Source organism: Emydura macquarii, unplaced genomic scaffold (assembly GCF_026122565.2).
Source record: "Emydura macquarii macquarii isolate MOO-44397 ecotype Brisbane River unplaced genomic scaffold, CSIRO-AGI_Emac_v2 contig_3287, whole genome shotgun sequence".
In the NCBI taxonomy this organism is placed as follows: Eukaryota; Metazoa; Chordata; order Testudines; family Chelidae; genus Emydura; species Emydura macquarii.
In genome coordinates this window covers 6,740,970-6,753,973 of record NW_027133424.1, presented here as the reverse complement: position 1 = coordinate 6,753,973, position 13,004 = coordinate 6,740,970, and positions in this window count along the sequence as shown.

Here is a 13,004-nt window from a genome sequence, read left to right as displayed (position 1 = left end):
AAGGAGACGGGTAAGGTGTCTGTGATGATTATATTTGTTCTATCAGCACCGATAGCCATGAGGTTTTATCATCTTCCCTGTGTGATCTTGGGAGGAGGGGGGTTGACTTAGTGATTCTTCAGTTAGGTGGAGTTCTTCTTGTAGTCATCACAGAGCAAAGAAGGAATCCCAATTTGGGGCAGAAGAATCAAAGGTCAAGATGTGAATGCTCTCCAACTTTGGTGGGTCGGAATGCAGCCTGGATTATGGACATGAATTTCACAGTTAGTCCCTATATGTATCTCTATAATAGACTGAACCCAATCCCCACACATCGACAGGTCCTGAACTGCTTAAGTACAAAATCCAGACCTGAATTTTGAATCTCTAAATTGCTTCCAATTTTTAATATTACAAACAAAAATGGAGCACCATATTCTCTTTATTGCAGCAAATATTTCAGGCATAAAACTCCCATGAGTTTTATAGAAAAGCATAAGGACTTTTGAATTGTTAACTAGAACGTTGCGTGGCAAAACAGCTCTCCTATTTAACAGTTTCCATCAGTCCATGGTTTAATTACCAGCCTCTTTGGCCAGCTTTCTCCAGCAATAATTATGACCTAGTGAAGTCATTTAATTGGACATTTACAAACACCAGACCTATAAAAATGGAGACCATCAATTCTCTCTGGTTTGCAAATGACCTAGTACTTTAGATTTGCTATTTCTGTCTTAGAATGTTTTCACAGTTACCATCACTGGAACACACGGTTTGAAATGGGCCACGAGAATGAGGGAAAGGACTTTTATTCTTCTGCTACCACCTTTATAGGAGAAGTAGATAAACCAGCTCAGATAAAGGAAGAACCAACCCTTTGCTCAACACTGGAGCTGAACCTGAGAGTCAAAAAAGGTCTGCTAACTTCCTACCACCATGATGGCCCTTATTTCCACATCCATTCTATATCATTTTTGCATGACTTTCTACTTCTTGATTCAGTCCAGGACTGGTAGTAGAGGATTGCCATAATACCGTTAGAACACCTCTTCTCATGAGATTTCTAATCCAGTTCTGAAATGCCATTTTAAGATGACAAGTTTAGATTGCTGGGCCAGATCCTCAGATGGTGAGGCAGGCCTCCAGTGCAGAGATGATTTGTGTCAATGCATTACAGTTTGTATCAGTTTATTTTATACCCATCTCCCCGTTTAAAAAGCCAAATTAGCTTTTCTGCAGGAGATTCATCCATCCACTCAAGAGCATGCTGTATCTGGATTGGTGATATCTATGCCTCTTTTTTCTTTAATCATAAATTGGGGGTAGTGCATGTTGTGACCCCTGCACTGGAAATATTTTAAAAACCCATCATTCCTGAAATTCTGCACACTAAGGTGGAAGCAGAAATAGTTTTACAGCAGTACATTGTGAATAAAAGCAAGCTTTTTTAACGATGCAGGAGATTTGTGTGATTTAAGTTGGAAACAGGATTGTTTCTTTTTAGTGTTAATATTGTTTAAACCTCACATTGAGAAGTCCAGAGGATTGTCAGACACAATTCACAATCTCAAATGGTGTGAGGTTTGGAGAAATATTCATCTGACCAAAAAGCTAATTCCGTTTCATGGAAACTCTGGTGATAAAGATATCAACATGGATCCTTTTTTGATACCACCAGAGTGTCTACAAATTGAAAAGTATGGTGGTTTGGAAGGAATGATCATGTCTGACAGTGCCCTGTTCTCTATGGGAATAAATGCATATGCTCCAGCTAAAATTGAATTTAGTTGTAAATTTAACATATTTGCAAAAAGGTGCTCATTGTATGTACTGAATACATCCATGTAATGACACCTTCTACTGATGACTTTATGCTCAATGATATAAAGATTAATAATCTCACCACAAGGCAGGAAGTTTTAAAAACTGGGTTGGGGGACAAATTATTTCTAACATGGCACTGAAAACAATTAAAAGTTTAAAAACAACAAATGGGAATTTTAGGCCTGCAAACACTTATGCACAGGCTTAACTTTAAACACACAAATCATCTCATAGACGTCAATGGGGTGATTCACAAGAGTAAAATAAGACACATGCATAAGATTCTGCAGGATCTGAGCCTCAGGACTCAACCTACAGAGGTGCTGTATAGGCGCTCAGTGCTGTGGATGTGTTGAGAATGATTGCTCAGCACCTACCAGTAACTCTGCAGGATTTGCATCTTTCTGCCTGAGGTGCCTGATCCAAACCCAGTGAAGACAGCTGATCAGAGAATCATAGAAGATGAGGGTTGGCAGGGACCTCAGGAGGTCATCTTGTCCAACCCCCTGCTCAAAGCAGGACCAACCCCAAATAAATCATTAATGTCTTTCCAATGATTGCAATGGACTTTGGATGGGACCCTAAGGCCCTGATTCAGGAAGGCTCTTAAGCATGTGCTTAACTTCAATCATGTGCTTAAAGTTAATCAAGTGCTTTCCTTAATCAGGGTCAATGGGATTTATCCCGGGCAGTGCTGAAAATTGTGTCTCTGATCCAGCATGCACTTAAGCACTTAAAGACTTTGCTGGCAAATACCTAACATGATGAAACCCTGAGACCAGAAAGACACTATAACTTTACTACATCTATCAGAATCAGGAATGGCTTATCAGTGAGTATACTTCTGCTGGGTACACCTTACCTTGCTCCACTGTCTGGATGTTTTATTCTGGATAAAAGAAATTAATTGAATGAGTCAAAAACCCTATTATGTTGTGGGGCATGAGGGGCATTGATTCCCATACTCTCTCACAATTACTTCTCCAGATTGCAATTGTCTGAACTGACTAGTTAGGCAAAGAACACTTTCAGATACCCCAAAACAGATCAGTCCACTGGCCCACCATATAAAGAAGACATCAATACATGGATAAATCTCTAATTGTTCTTGATGGCTGAGTAGCTTTGATCACAATTAATATTCTTCCTCAACTGCTGTATCAAATGCAGATGTTTCCTTACAGTTTTTAATCAATTTTTCTTTGTGAAACTAAACAGGGCATTTTCATGCTAGGCACGGCCAATAAGGAACCATGTCTCTCTCTTAAAACATTGCTCTGTGTTTAGAAGGAGAATGTAGCTTTTCTAAGATAAATCTAAACCCTTTTCTTAATGCAAAGTCACCTATAGGCATGGGGACAGGGAAATGAAAAGATATAAAGTACATTACTCTGTTTCATGGCTTTCTAAGCTTGAGAATCTGAACTTGCCAGCTGGGGTCAACAGCCAAATGTATGACTTAGGCCCAAAATGGTCTTTTCTAGGACTTCTTAGTGGGGACAAAAATCCATTTACCTGGAGAGCTAATATCTAAAAACATGATTCTGGAAACACCCTATTTTTTAATCATACTGAAGCTAGAAACTTCATTTTAAAGGACCAAGGCTTATCAGGTCTCTGTATGGAGGAAACCCACCATGCATAGAACTCACCCCGCCCATGCAGCAGAGGGTCAGTCCTGTCTGTGGCCCTACTCCCCTCTTTCCAGAACTCCAAGGGTGATACTCTGTGGAGTTGCAATCCACTTAGGAGAAGTGGGCAGGTTGTGGGGAGGCAGTGAGAGAATGGCCCCATGACTTCAGCAGGCCCATATAACCCCACCACCAGCAGAAGACTTGTAGATGTTGCCTGAAAAAGATGATATAGCCCAAGTCTATATTGCGTTTCTAAGGACCCCCTTCATTGTGGGGAACCATGGCCCTTTAAGCAGGCTCTCAGGGCAACCATAATCTGGGGAAATCTCTGGTAATATGGCTCTAGTGGAACTAGGGGGAGAAAAAAGGAGAACACAGGGACACTAGAGCAGGATTAGAGGCATGTGGTGTGACCTGCAGGCCATCTCTCCAATCCCCAAAGGAACAATGTGGAAGAAACTTTGCACAGAGAATTTCATTATTCCATCCTGTGGGTTTACCCTGGGAGGTGGCAATCTGGACCAAGATTTGTAACAACCCAGAACAATAATACCGCAACCTCTAGGCAGGACATTCGGGGGAGCTGAGACCATATACTATATGGGTAGGTCTACACTGCAGCTGGGAGTGAGCCTCCCATCCTGGGTAGACGGACTCACTATAGTGGTAAAGTAAAGCTGTCAACTTTCCTGAAAGTCTGTTACCCGACAAACTGTACACGTTCAGAGTCCATCTTAAATCCTGCAAGATACTAAGATAGGCATTTAAGATTTGCTCAAACAAGTCAGCCTGAACCATTATTAATAGGTTCCAGATTCATAGCCTGGCAGGAGAAACAGCTCCAGAAGAACAACAGTAATTCTTTAAACGTGGTCTGGGCAGTGATGCAACCATGTACCAAAAGTTGAGGACCTGGATAAAGTGGACAAGGAGTAGACATATAGGAGAGCTGCAGTTGCATTAAGTGGGACAAGTCCCATGTTACGGTCACTCCAATAATTGTTGCTCCTGTCTGGAATATTGGCAGGAATATTGGGAGATGCCCCCTCATTCCCTATTGCACCCATGCATCAAGAACCAGATGACTATTTCCCCAACGCTCATGGACATTGTTAAGGTGCAGGGGTGAACTGTTTTCAAGCCACATGCTTGTGCTTCTCTTAGGATGAAATCCATGATTCACACTGTGATACCATGTTCAAGTACACTCTTTTTCAACAAGCCTATTTCCTCCAGCAGACACAGCTGTGGTCAGGTCCTGCTATACACTTCTCTTGGGGAGCTTTGACCAGCTGATAAATACAGTGACCAAGGACAGCTTATTCAAATCAGATATTTATTTGTCCATAGGAATTTAGCAAGCAGAATGAAAAGATTAAGACAAGAAAAGACTAAACATTTGTTATCTTATCTGAACCTTGGCCTTCCTGGCCAGCTCTAGGTAGACTCACAGAATTGGGGGACAGCAAGACAGGCTGCACCCATGCAGCCTTTCCCTCCCAATCTGATTCCCTAAGTCAGCATCTATGCAGCCCACTCAGCTCCCAGACAGATTTTTGTCCAGTTCAGACTCTCTTCTTTAAGACTTTCTGCTGGAAGACCTCCCAAGATGTCGAGCAGGACCTCTGAACTTGCCCAAATGGGCTTATGCATTTCTTCTCCCACTAGGTTGAGGTACTGTCCATTAAACATCCAAAACTGAATTGGTCAGTATCTGGTTCTTGGGTTCACATGGTGAGCTCCAGCAGGAATTAATTCTCTGTGTTCCATATAGCAACACAATAACTACCAAACATATAGAGATACACACAATATTTGTAAGAATATTGTAGATAGCACGAGGTTCTTCACATAGATTGACACTGGAATTTTTCATCTAGCTCTAGAGCATTTGGGTGAGATCATGTGTTGGGATCAGCTATACTGAAATCCTCAGATTTCTAGTGTGATTACAGAGTGGAGAGAGCATTGATAGAACTGGGAGAGATTTTGCAGCCAAAATGTTTCTGTAGAAAATACATATTTGGTGACACTGAAGCATTTTGCAAATTTGCATCTTACAGAGTTGGTTTAGTAACAAAATTTAAAAAAAAAAAAAATACAAACATTTAGTTTCAGCATTTTTTAAACAAAACATTTTGTTTGACCTGAACTGAAATTTTTCAACTTTCTGATTCACCAAAAATTTCAAAGAATTTTGTTTTGTGTCAATCCAAAGTAATATTTTTCTCAATTTTTTGGACTTGCCAGTGAACTGAAAAACCCAGTTTGAATAATTTTCATAATTCATCATGTTGGTTCTTCCTGTCTTTTCCTAAGTTTCTAGGATCATTGACCTCTGCATTAGCTACAGAACAAGGCAGTTTGAGCAAACTTCTGAAGTGATTACCACACTGCAGGGCCTTTCTTAATTCCCTTTGGTCAATCCATACGTTTGTTTCCCCCATATTTAGATTTAGAATAGAGAGATCTTTCCAAACTTGCTCAGGTCTCATAGAACCATAGAAGATTAGGGTTGGAAGGGATCTCAGGAGGTCATCGAGTCCAACCCCCTGCTCAAACCAGAACCAACTCCAACTAAACCATCCCAGCCAGGGCTTTGTCAAGCTGCACCTTAAAAACCCCTAAGGATGGAGATTCCACCATCTCCCTAGGTAACCCATTCCAGTGCTTCACCACCCTTTTAGTGAAAAAGTTTTTCCTAATATCCAACCTAGACCTCCCCCACAGCAACTTGAGACCATTGCTCCTAGTTCTGTCATCTACTACCACTGAGAACAGCCTAGCTCCATCCTCCCTAGAACCACCTTCCAGGTAGTTAAAGGCTGCTATCAAATCCCCCCTCATTCTTCTCTTCTGCAGACTAAACAAGCCTAGTTCCCTCAGCCTCTCCTCATAAGTCTCCTAAAATCCCACTGGATCAGCAGCACAAGTCAAGAAGAACGGAAATTCTTGAAGAGAATCCAGGAATCAACAGCTCCTTTGAACACAGCTGGGTGCTCCTCAGGCAAGTTAGATCTTCAGGAGCTGTTATACTCCACTTTGCTCCGACTAGTTAAACCAAACCACGTGTGAAATGGCAGCTGCCTCTTAATTTTTTTAACAGGATAATTTCGGGACTCATTTGTTTTTTTAAATGACAAAACTCTTAAAGTGGTGCCTTTTCTCCCTTAATGAAGGGAATGCGGAATGCTGCTAAACTTCCATTGCTGTTTATAAACATTTAATAGTTCCTGAAAATCTTAAAATATTACCATAATCCCAGTTTCCTTTTTTACCCTTCCCAGCCTACCTCCCTAAAGAAATTTGACTTCCTCATCCCCAGACACCTCTTCTCTCTCCCCAATTCATTTCATGATTAACAAACAATCATCCTTATTTTTAAAGGCCTCTGAGTCTTTGCCCTGACCCTAGAGACACTCTTTCGCTTCAGATTGTGTAAAACCACTTCCTCTCTGTCCCTTCTCACCACCTGGTCACTCTTGGTTCTCTGCAGCTCTTACCATCTTGTACAGCCTTCTTGAAACTGTCCTCATTGGTTCTTCATCTCAAATCTAGGCTGAAAATGTATCTATCCTCCCTTGCCTGTGACTCTGCATTTCTTTTCATCATGGTATTAGCTTTATGACTAAATACTGTCATTGATTCACTGGATAATTGCCCAGATTGTCCCCTCTTGCATGAAAAGCCACCAGAGGGGCCTTTTTTATGGGGAAATCTTCGTGAAGAATTCCATGCACAGATGACCTCAAAGTGTCCCATTGAGAGGCAGAGGGAGTTACCATCCCTTGTGGAAAGGCCACCTCCCATGTGCTGATCTTCTAGGAAATTTTCTAGGTCTACTTTCTATACAAGGCTGGTTTTTTTATATAAGTTCCAGAGGGGTAGCTGTATTTGTCTGTTTTTAGCAAAACAGCGAGATTCCTGTGGCACCTTAAAGACTAACACATTTATTTGGGCATAAGCTTTTGTGGGCAACCGACAAAGTGAGTTTCTGCCCACGAAAGCTTATGCCAAAATAAATGTGTTAGTCTTTAAGATGCCACAGGACTCTTGCTGGTTTTTTTATAAGGTTTGAGTAAAAATGGTTCAGTCATTGTAAGGTGAGAGGTGAGTGGAAAAAATACACTGCTCCCATTATAAAATAAATGAATAAACAGTCTTACAACTCCTGTTGAACAGCTTCGGTACCAAAACAAATGAGAGTAGATTGTTGAAACGTGAGAGGAACACACACCTTATTAGAGGAAGTGCCTTTGATGGTTCTCAAGAATACTGGTTTTGACGAGATTAAGATATGAGTCTCTATTTTTTTTTGCATTTTGCTCATCCAAAGTTAGTATTTTGTGCATCTAAGGTTGTAGATGTATAATTTTATATTGTGATTTGAGAAACAAAATGTGATTCTGTAGTTAAAGCCCATCAAAGTGCACAAGGGGTTGTGTTAAGGTTGCATGGGAAACGATGCAGTTGGCATTTCCTGACTTTAGAGTGCTTTAACTGCATTCTGTTACTGTAACCTAGAGTTATTTGATTAAAAACATAGACACACACACACACACACAAAAGTGACACTCCATTTTATCATATTGTCACAGAATCGGCTCACTCTGTTTTACTGGTTGTTAAAATCTTTCCTTTCTCCCACCCCTTCAGACAGGGCATAGCTGAAACCAAGGTCAATTTCTATTAATAATGTTTAACAGATGGACCTTTTTGTCCAACACCACACTGACATTAATATCTACCCAGCTCACAACCCTCCCTCTGAGGTAGCTAAATAATTCTATCAACATTTCACAGAGGCAGAGTGACTACATTCTGATAACTTTACTCAGGTAAGGATGTGAAAGGAAGGATGGTGTCATGGTTAGCACATGAGCCTGAAACCTGGGATGAAGTCCCTGCTCCACCACAGACTTTGTGTGACCTTGGGCAAGTAATTTAGCCTCTCTGTAGCTCAGTTCCCCTTTGGTATAATGGGGTGATAGCACTGCCATAAATCCATTAAAGACTGTGAGGTATGCTGACATTATGGTAACGGGGTCAAGTACGTACCTTAGATAGACAAGTATATTGATACCCTACTCCATGTAGCATGAATAAAGGTAGCAGAGTATGGCGTATGTGATTGTTTAGGATTAGATTCATAGATTCATGGAAGATTAGGGTTGGAAGGGACCTCAGGAGGTCATCGTGTCTCACTCCCTGCTCAAAACTTTCTGCCACCCACATTCATGTACCTTACTTTAATTGAAAACTATGGGACTATTTGCAGGGAAAGGCACGACTTTTCATAACCATGGGAGAATTGAGATCTTAGGCTTCGAGGTTAGCCGAGGTTTAGCGCTCGTGATCAGCGGCAGCCTGAGGAAGAGGAACTGGAGAGTGCTGTCACATACATACTGGTAATATGGGCTCTCGGCCATTGGCTAAGGAATAATAGCCACATAATGACGGAGGGGAACCACTGCTGTAAGGGAGGAAAATGTGAAAGAAGATACTGAGACATCACACATTGGAGGGGCCAACTGAATGAGTTTTACCCACAAACCTCCAGGATTTATATGTGACTGTATATTTCTAAGATGCATAAAGATGACATAGATGGTGCTGAGGGAATAGGGTTTGCCACAGAGCGTCTTCTGCCATTCCGGAGGCGAGGGGTTGGAAACCAACATACGCATTTTGTTTTGCAGCCTCCGAACATTTTCATTTGGAAAGGCTACACCCATCCGGCCCCATCACTGGAAAGCTATTAGCAGGAAAATGAGTGACGGCAGCTCAAGGTTAGAGAAGCCCAGATGAGGCCCTAAAGGCATGACAGCATCAAGGCGCCTAGTATGCCTTAACTGCTAATTTGCCGGACACTCACACAGCCTAGTTCTGGGGCCTCCCTTAGGCTGTAACTGAGTGGAACCCATTAACATGTAAAAAGGCTTGCAGAAATCAGAGGGGAAAAATGGTATTTGTGGAGACCCATTACTCAGTGCGCTTTCATGTGTGCCAAAGTTTGCTGGCATGGCTTCGAGTTTGATAGGGAACATCTGGGTTGCTGTTGCTGAATGTAGATTGGCTAAGGGCAGTGAACAAAGGGGGGTCTGTGCAGGAATGTACGGGTGGGGGAAAGAAATGCCTCTGAAAAGGAAAAGCGAAAATACTCTCTTGTGAAGCCAGCTTAATGCACATCCCATGTTCATGCTTTTTAAATGGGATAAAAGGCTTTCCCTTCCAAAAAATGCCACGATAATGAATGTTAGGCACTGGTCGTAACTACACACAAACACCCTTGTGCCTGTGCATATCTGCTTATTACTAAAGATTGGTCAAATGACTTCGATTCAGGGGCCATGCTCACAGCAGTGCCAAAAACAATCATGTCTCAAAACAACAGCTCTTTCCAGCAGAGACTCTCCAGGCCCTTTGCAAACATCCGTTCTCATCTTGCCCCTCTGAGGCTGGGCAGTGTTACTACTATGATTATCCCCTCCCCATATTGCTGAGAGGGAAACTGAGGCACAGAACGCTTAAGGGTGGGATATTCAAAAGCACTCAACACTGACTTAATTCCTAGTGGTAGAACTTCAGTGGGAGCAGAGTTAGGCCAATTCTGAGCACTTCCAAAATCCCACCCTAAAGGCATAACTGGTGGAAATTTACTACTTTTTCATTTTTTTGATGAAAATGTTCAGTGACATTTTGAAATCACACACACAAAACAGAAAAAAAGTGTAGACTAAAATGTTATGAATTCCCCTCCGTACTATTTTCAACTAGCACTAGAACTGGGTGACATGTCAATTAATTTTGTTAGTCAAAGTTTTGATTTAAAAAGTGTTGATGACATTTTTTCATCATTCTTCTTTCCTCTCCCCTCTCCCTAACCCTTTTTTGACCAATTCACTTTAATGGCTACATTTTCCAAAGCACATCCACCATCATGTACACAGAGGCCAAAATCTGTGTGTGCACTTTTATCCCATTATTAAAACAAAAAACAAAAAAACAACCCAACCCAGTGGGAGCTTAAAAATGGTTTGAAAATAAGGAATCAAGCCCTCCTGACTGCGTGGACAAACAAGTACAACAAAATAAAGACTCTGCAACTGATCGCATGCTGCCCAGCTAGGTGGCAGTAGTGGGATTTTCAAGCAAGAAGATGGAGCCCCTCAAAGATCACTGAAGGATTGGTACAAACTTAAGAGATAAGGGAAGGGCACCTGCTCCTCTGCTACTGCTGAGCTGAAAAATAAATGGTGGGTGTAAAAATGCAGGGAACCCCTTGAGTGTATTACATCTTAGTCTGTCTTAGGTACTTATATGCAGCCCCAGCCTTCCCCATCACCATTATATCTAAGTGCTTCACAACACCTCTGTGAGGTAGGGAATATTATTACCCCTATTTTACAGATGGGAAACTGAGGCACAGCAAGACTAAGGGCTAGAATTTTAAAGGTATTTAGGTGCCTAAAGATGCCGGTAGGGGGCTAGTGGGATTTTCAAAAACACATAGGTGTCTAACTCCTATTGACAAGCCCACAAGGATCTGTAGCTTTAGATCCTTAAATACCTTTCAATATCTGGCTCTACGTGACTCTCCCAAGGTCACGCATGTAGTATGTGACAGAGCAGCAAGCACCGTGTGCCATGCTTAGCACCCTAGCCACTACACCATCTTTTGATACCTTCTCAAGGATGAGGAGCCAAGCTGGGAGGAGCATTGAAAATCAGGCTTCTATTTGGAAGCTAATTTCAGCCTTTCCTGTGGAATAGATACTGCTTCATAATCATGTGGCAATGAATTACACAGGTTAATTTGGCATTCTGTAAAAAAAAAACCAAAAAAAAAACCACTCTTGTATTATTTATACTTGTTGCTCTTTGACCTCATTGTGTCCCCTCTTGTTCAACTATTAAAAGAAAGGGTAATTAGCGGAATGCCTGATTTGCCTTTACTCTACCATTCATTATGTTATATACCTCTGTCATATCAACTCTTATTTATCTCCTCTGAATGATGCAGGCCAAATCTCTCCTCATCCTGGCCTCAAAGCATCTAGGCAAGGATGCTGAAAGTGATTAATTTCTACCAGATCTTTTTTTACATGGGGTGACCAAAACTGAACACTCTATTCAAGGTGTGTATGTATCAGTGAATTATAAAAAGATGTTAGAATATTTCCACCTATACTCTTTTTTGATCACTGCTGTCCATTAAGCAGACAATTGATGACTAGTGCAATTGGTGATTAGCACTAACATTTTCAAAAATGCATACATGACTTAGGACCTTAGTCTCATTTCAGAAGTGACTTATGGCCAGATTTTCAAAGGTATTTAGGTAACTAAAAAAGCAGATATGCACCTAACATAATTTTCTAAAGCGCCTTAGAAAGTTAGGCATCCAACCTTCTTAGGTGCTTTTGAAAATCCTACTAGATATCTGTCTGCATCTTTAGGTGCCTAAAGACCTTTGAAAATCTGACTCTTAGGAGCTTACCTACTGCTGACTTTCAATGAGACTGAGGGTCATAACTAAGTCACTTTTGGAAATGTGACTTAGGCACCCACGTCACAAATTTTAGATACTTTTACCCAAGGTTTATTCCCTGAATGTTTATAATTAGTTTACAACTCAACAACGCTTATGAGTAGCTCAGATTGTTCCATCCAACATATTTCACTGTGCATTCATTCAAATCTGTCTTTTAACCAGTTTCTGATTAGAGTTGGTTGAGAAAACTTTTAACTGAACGTTTTTTTAATCAGACAACACCAATTTGTCAAAACTGAAACTTCATGGGGAAGGGTGAGTTTTGATAAATTTTTCCCCTCAAAAAAATTGAGAATTTTTAGATGGTCAAAATATTTAATTTCAACATTTTCAAAACGAAAAATTCTGGGTTTCTGGCTCAAAACTTGTTTAAAAATTTAAGGTAATTATAGTAAAAAAAAAAAAAAAAATTAAATGGCTCAAATCAAAGGGAAATGTTCTGATTGATCTGAACCAAATTTTTTTTCTTCCAGATTTTTTGGCTTGTGAAAATTTAAGACTTTTACTTTTTGTCCTGGTTCAGGGCAGGAAAACTTTTTTGGTATCTCAAAAATTTTCATGGTACAGAAGATCCATTTCCCACTCAGCTCTATTTCTAATCCACAACAAAGGTTTACCTCTCAATCATGATTGCTTAATTTCCTTAATAGCCCCTTGCAGAATAATTCATTAAAGGTGTCTCAAAATGTCAATTACACAATATCAACCGGTTTGATAGACGTGACCCCTTCAATGAATTCTTACTGGTAACAAATGCATGATCATCCTTAATAGAACCCATGCTTGTCTGTCCCTATCACAGTGTGTTCACTTAGGTGTTTTATAATTCTGTGTTTAAGGGCTAACATAAGGAGTGTATCTATGTCAGCTTTCAAGCTGCCGAGATCATCTAATTTTGCGATAACTATTTAGGGGGAAAATTAGATCTTTTTTTTAGACACAATGTAAAAAGTGGTTTTTTAAAAACAACTCTTCCATAACCCAAAAGCGACCAATGGGTTTGTGCTCAAACT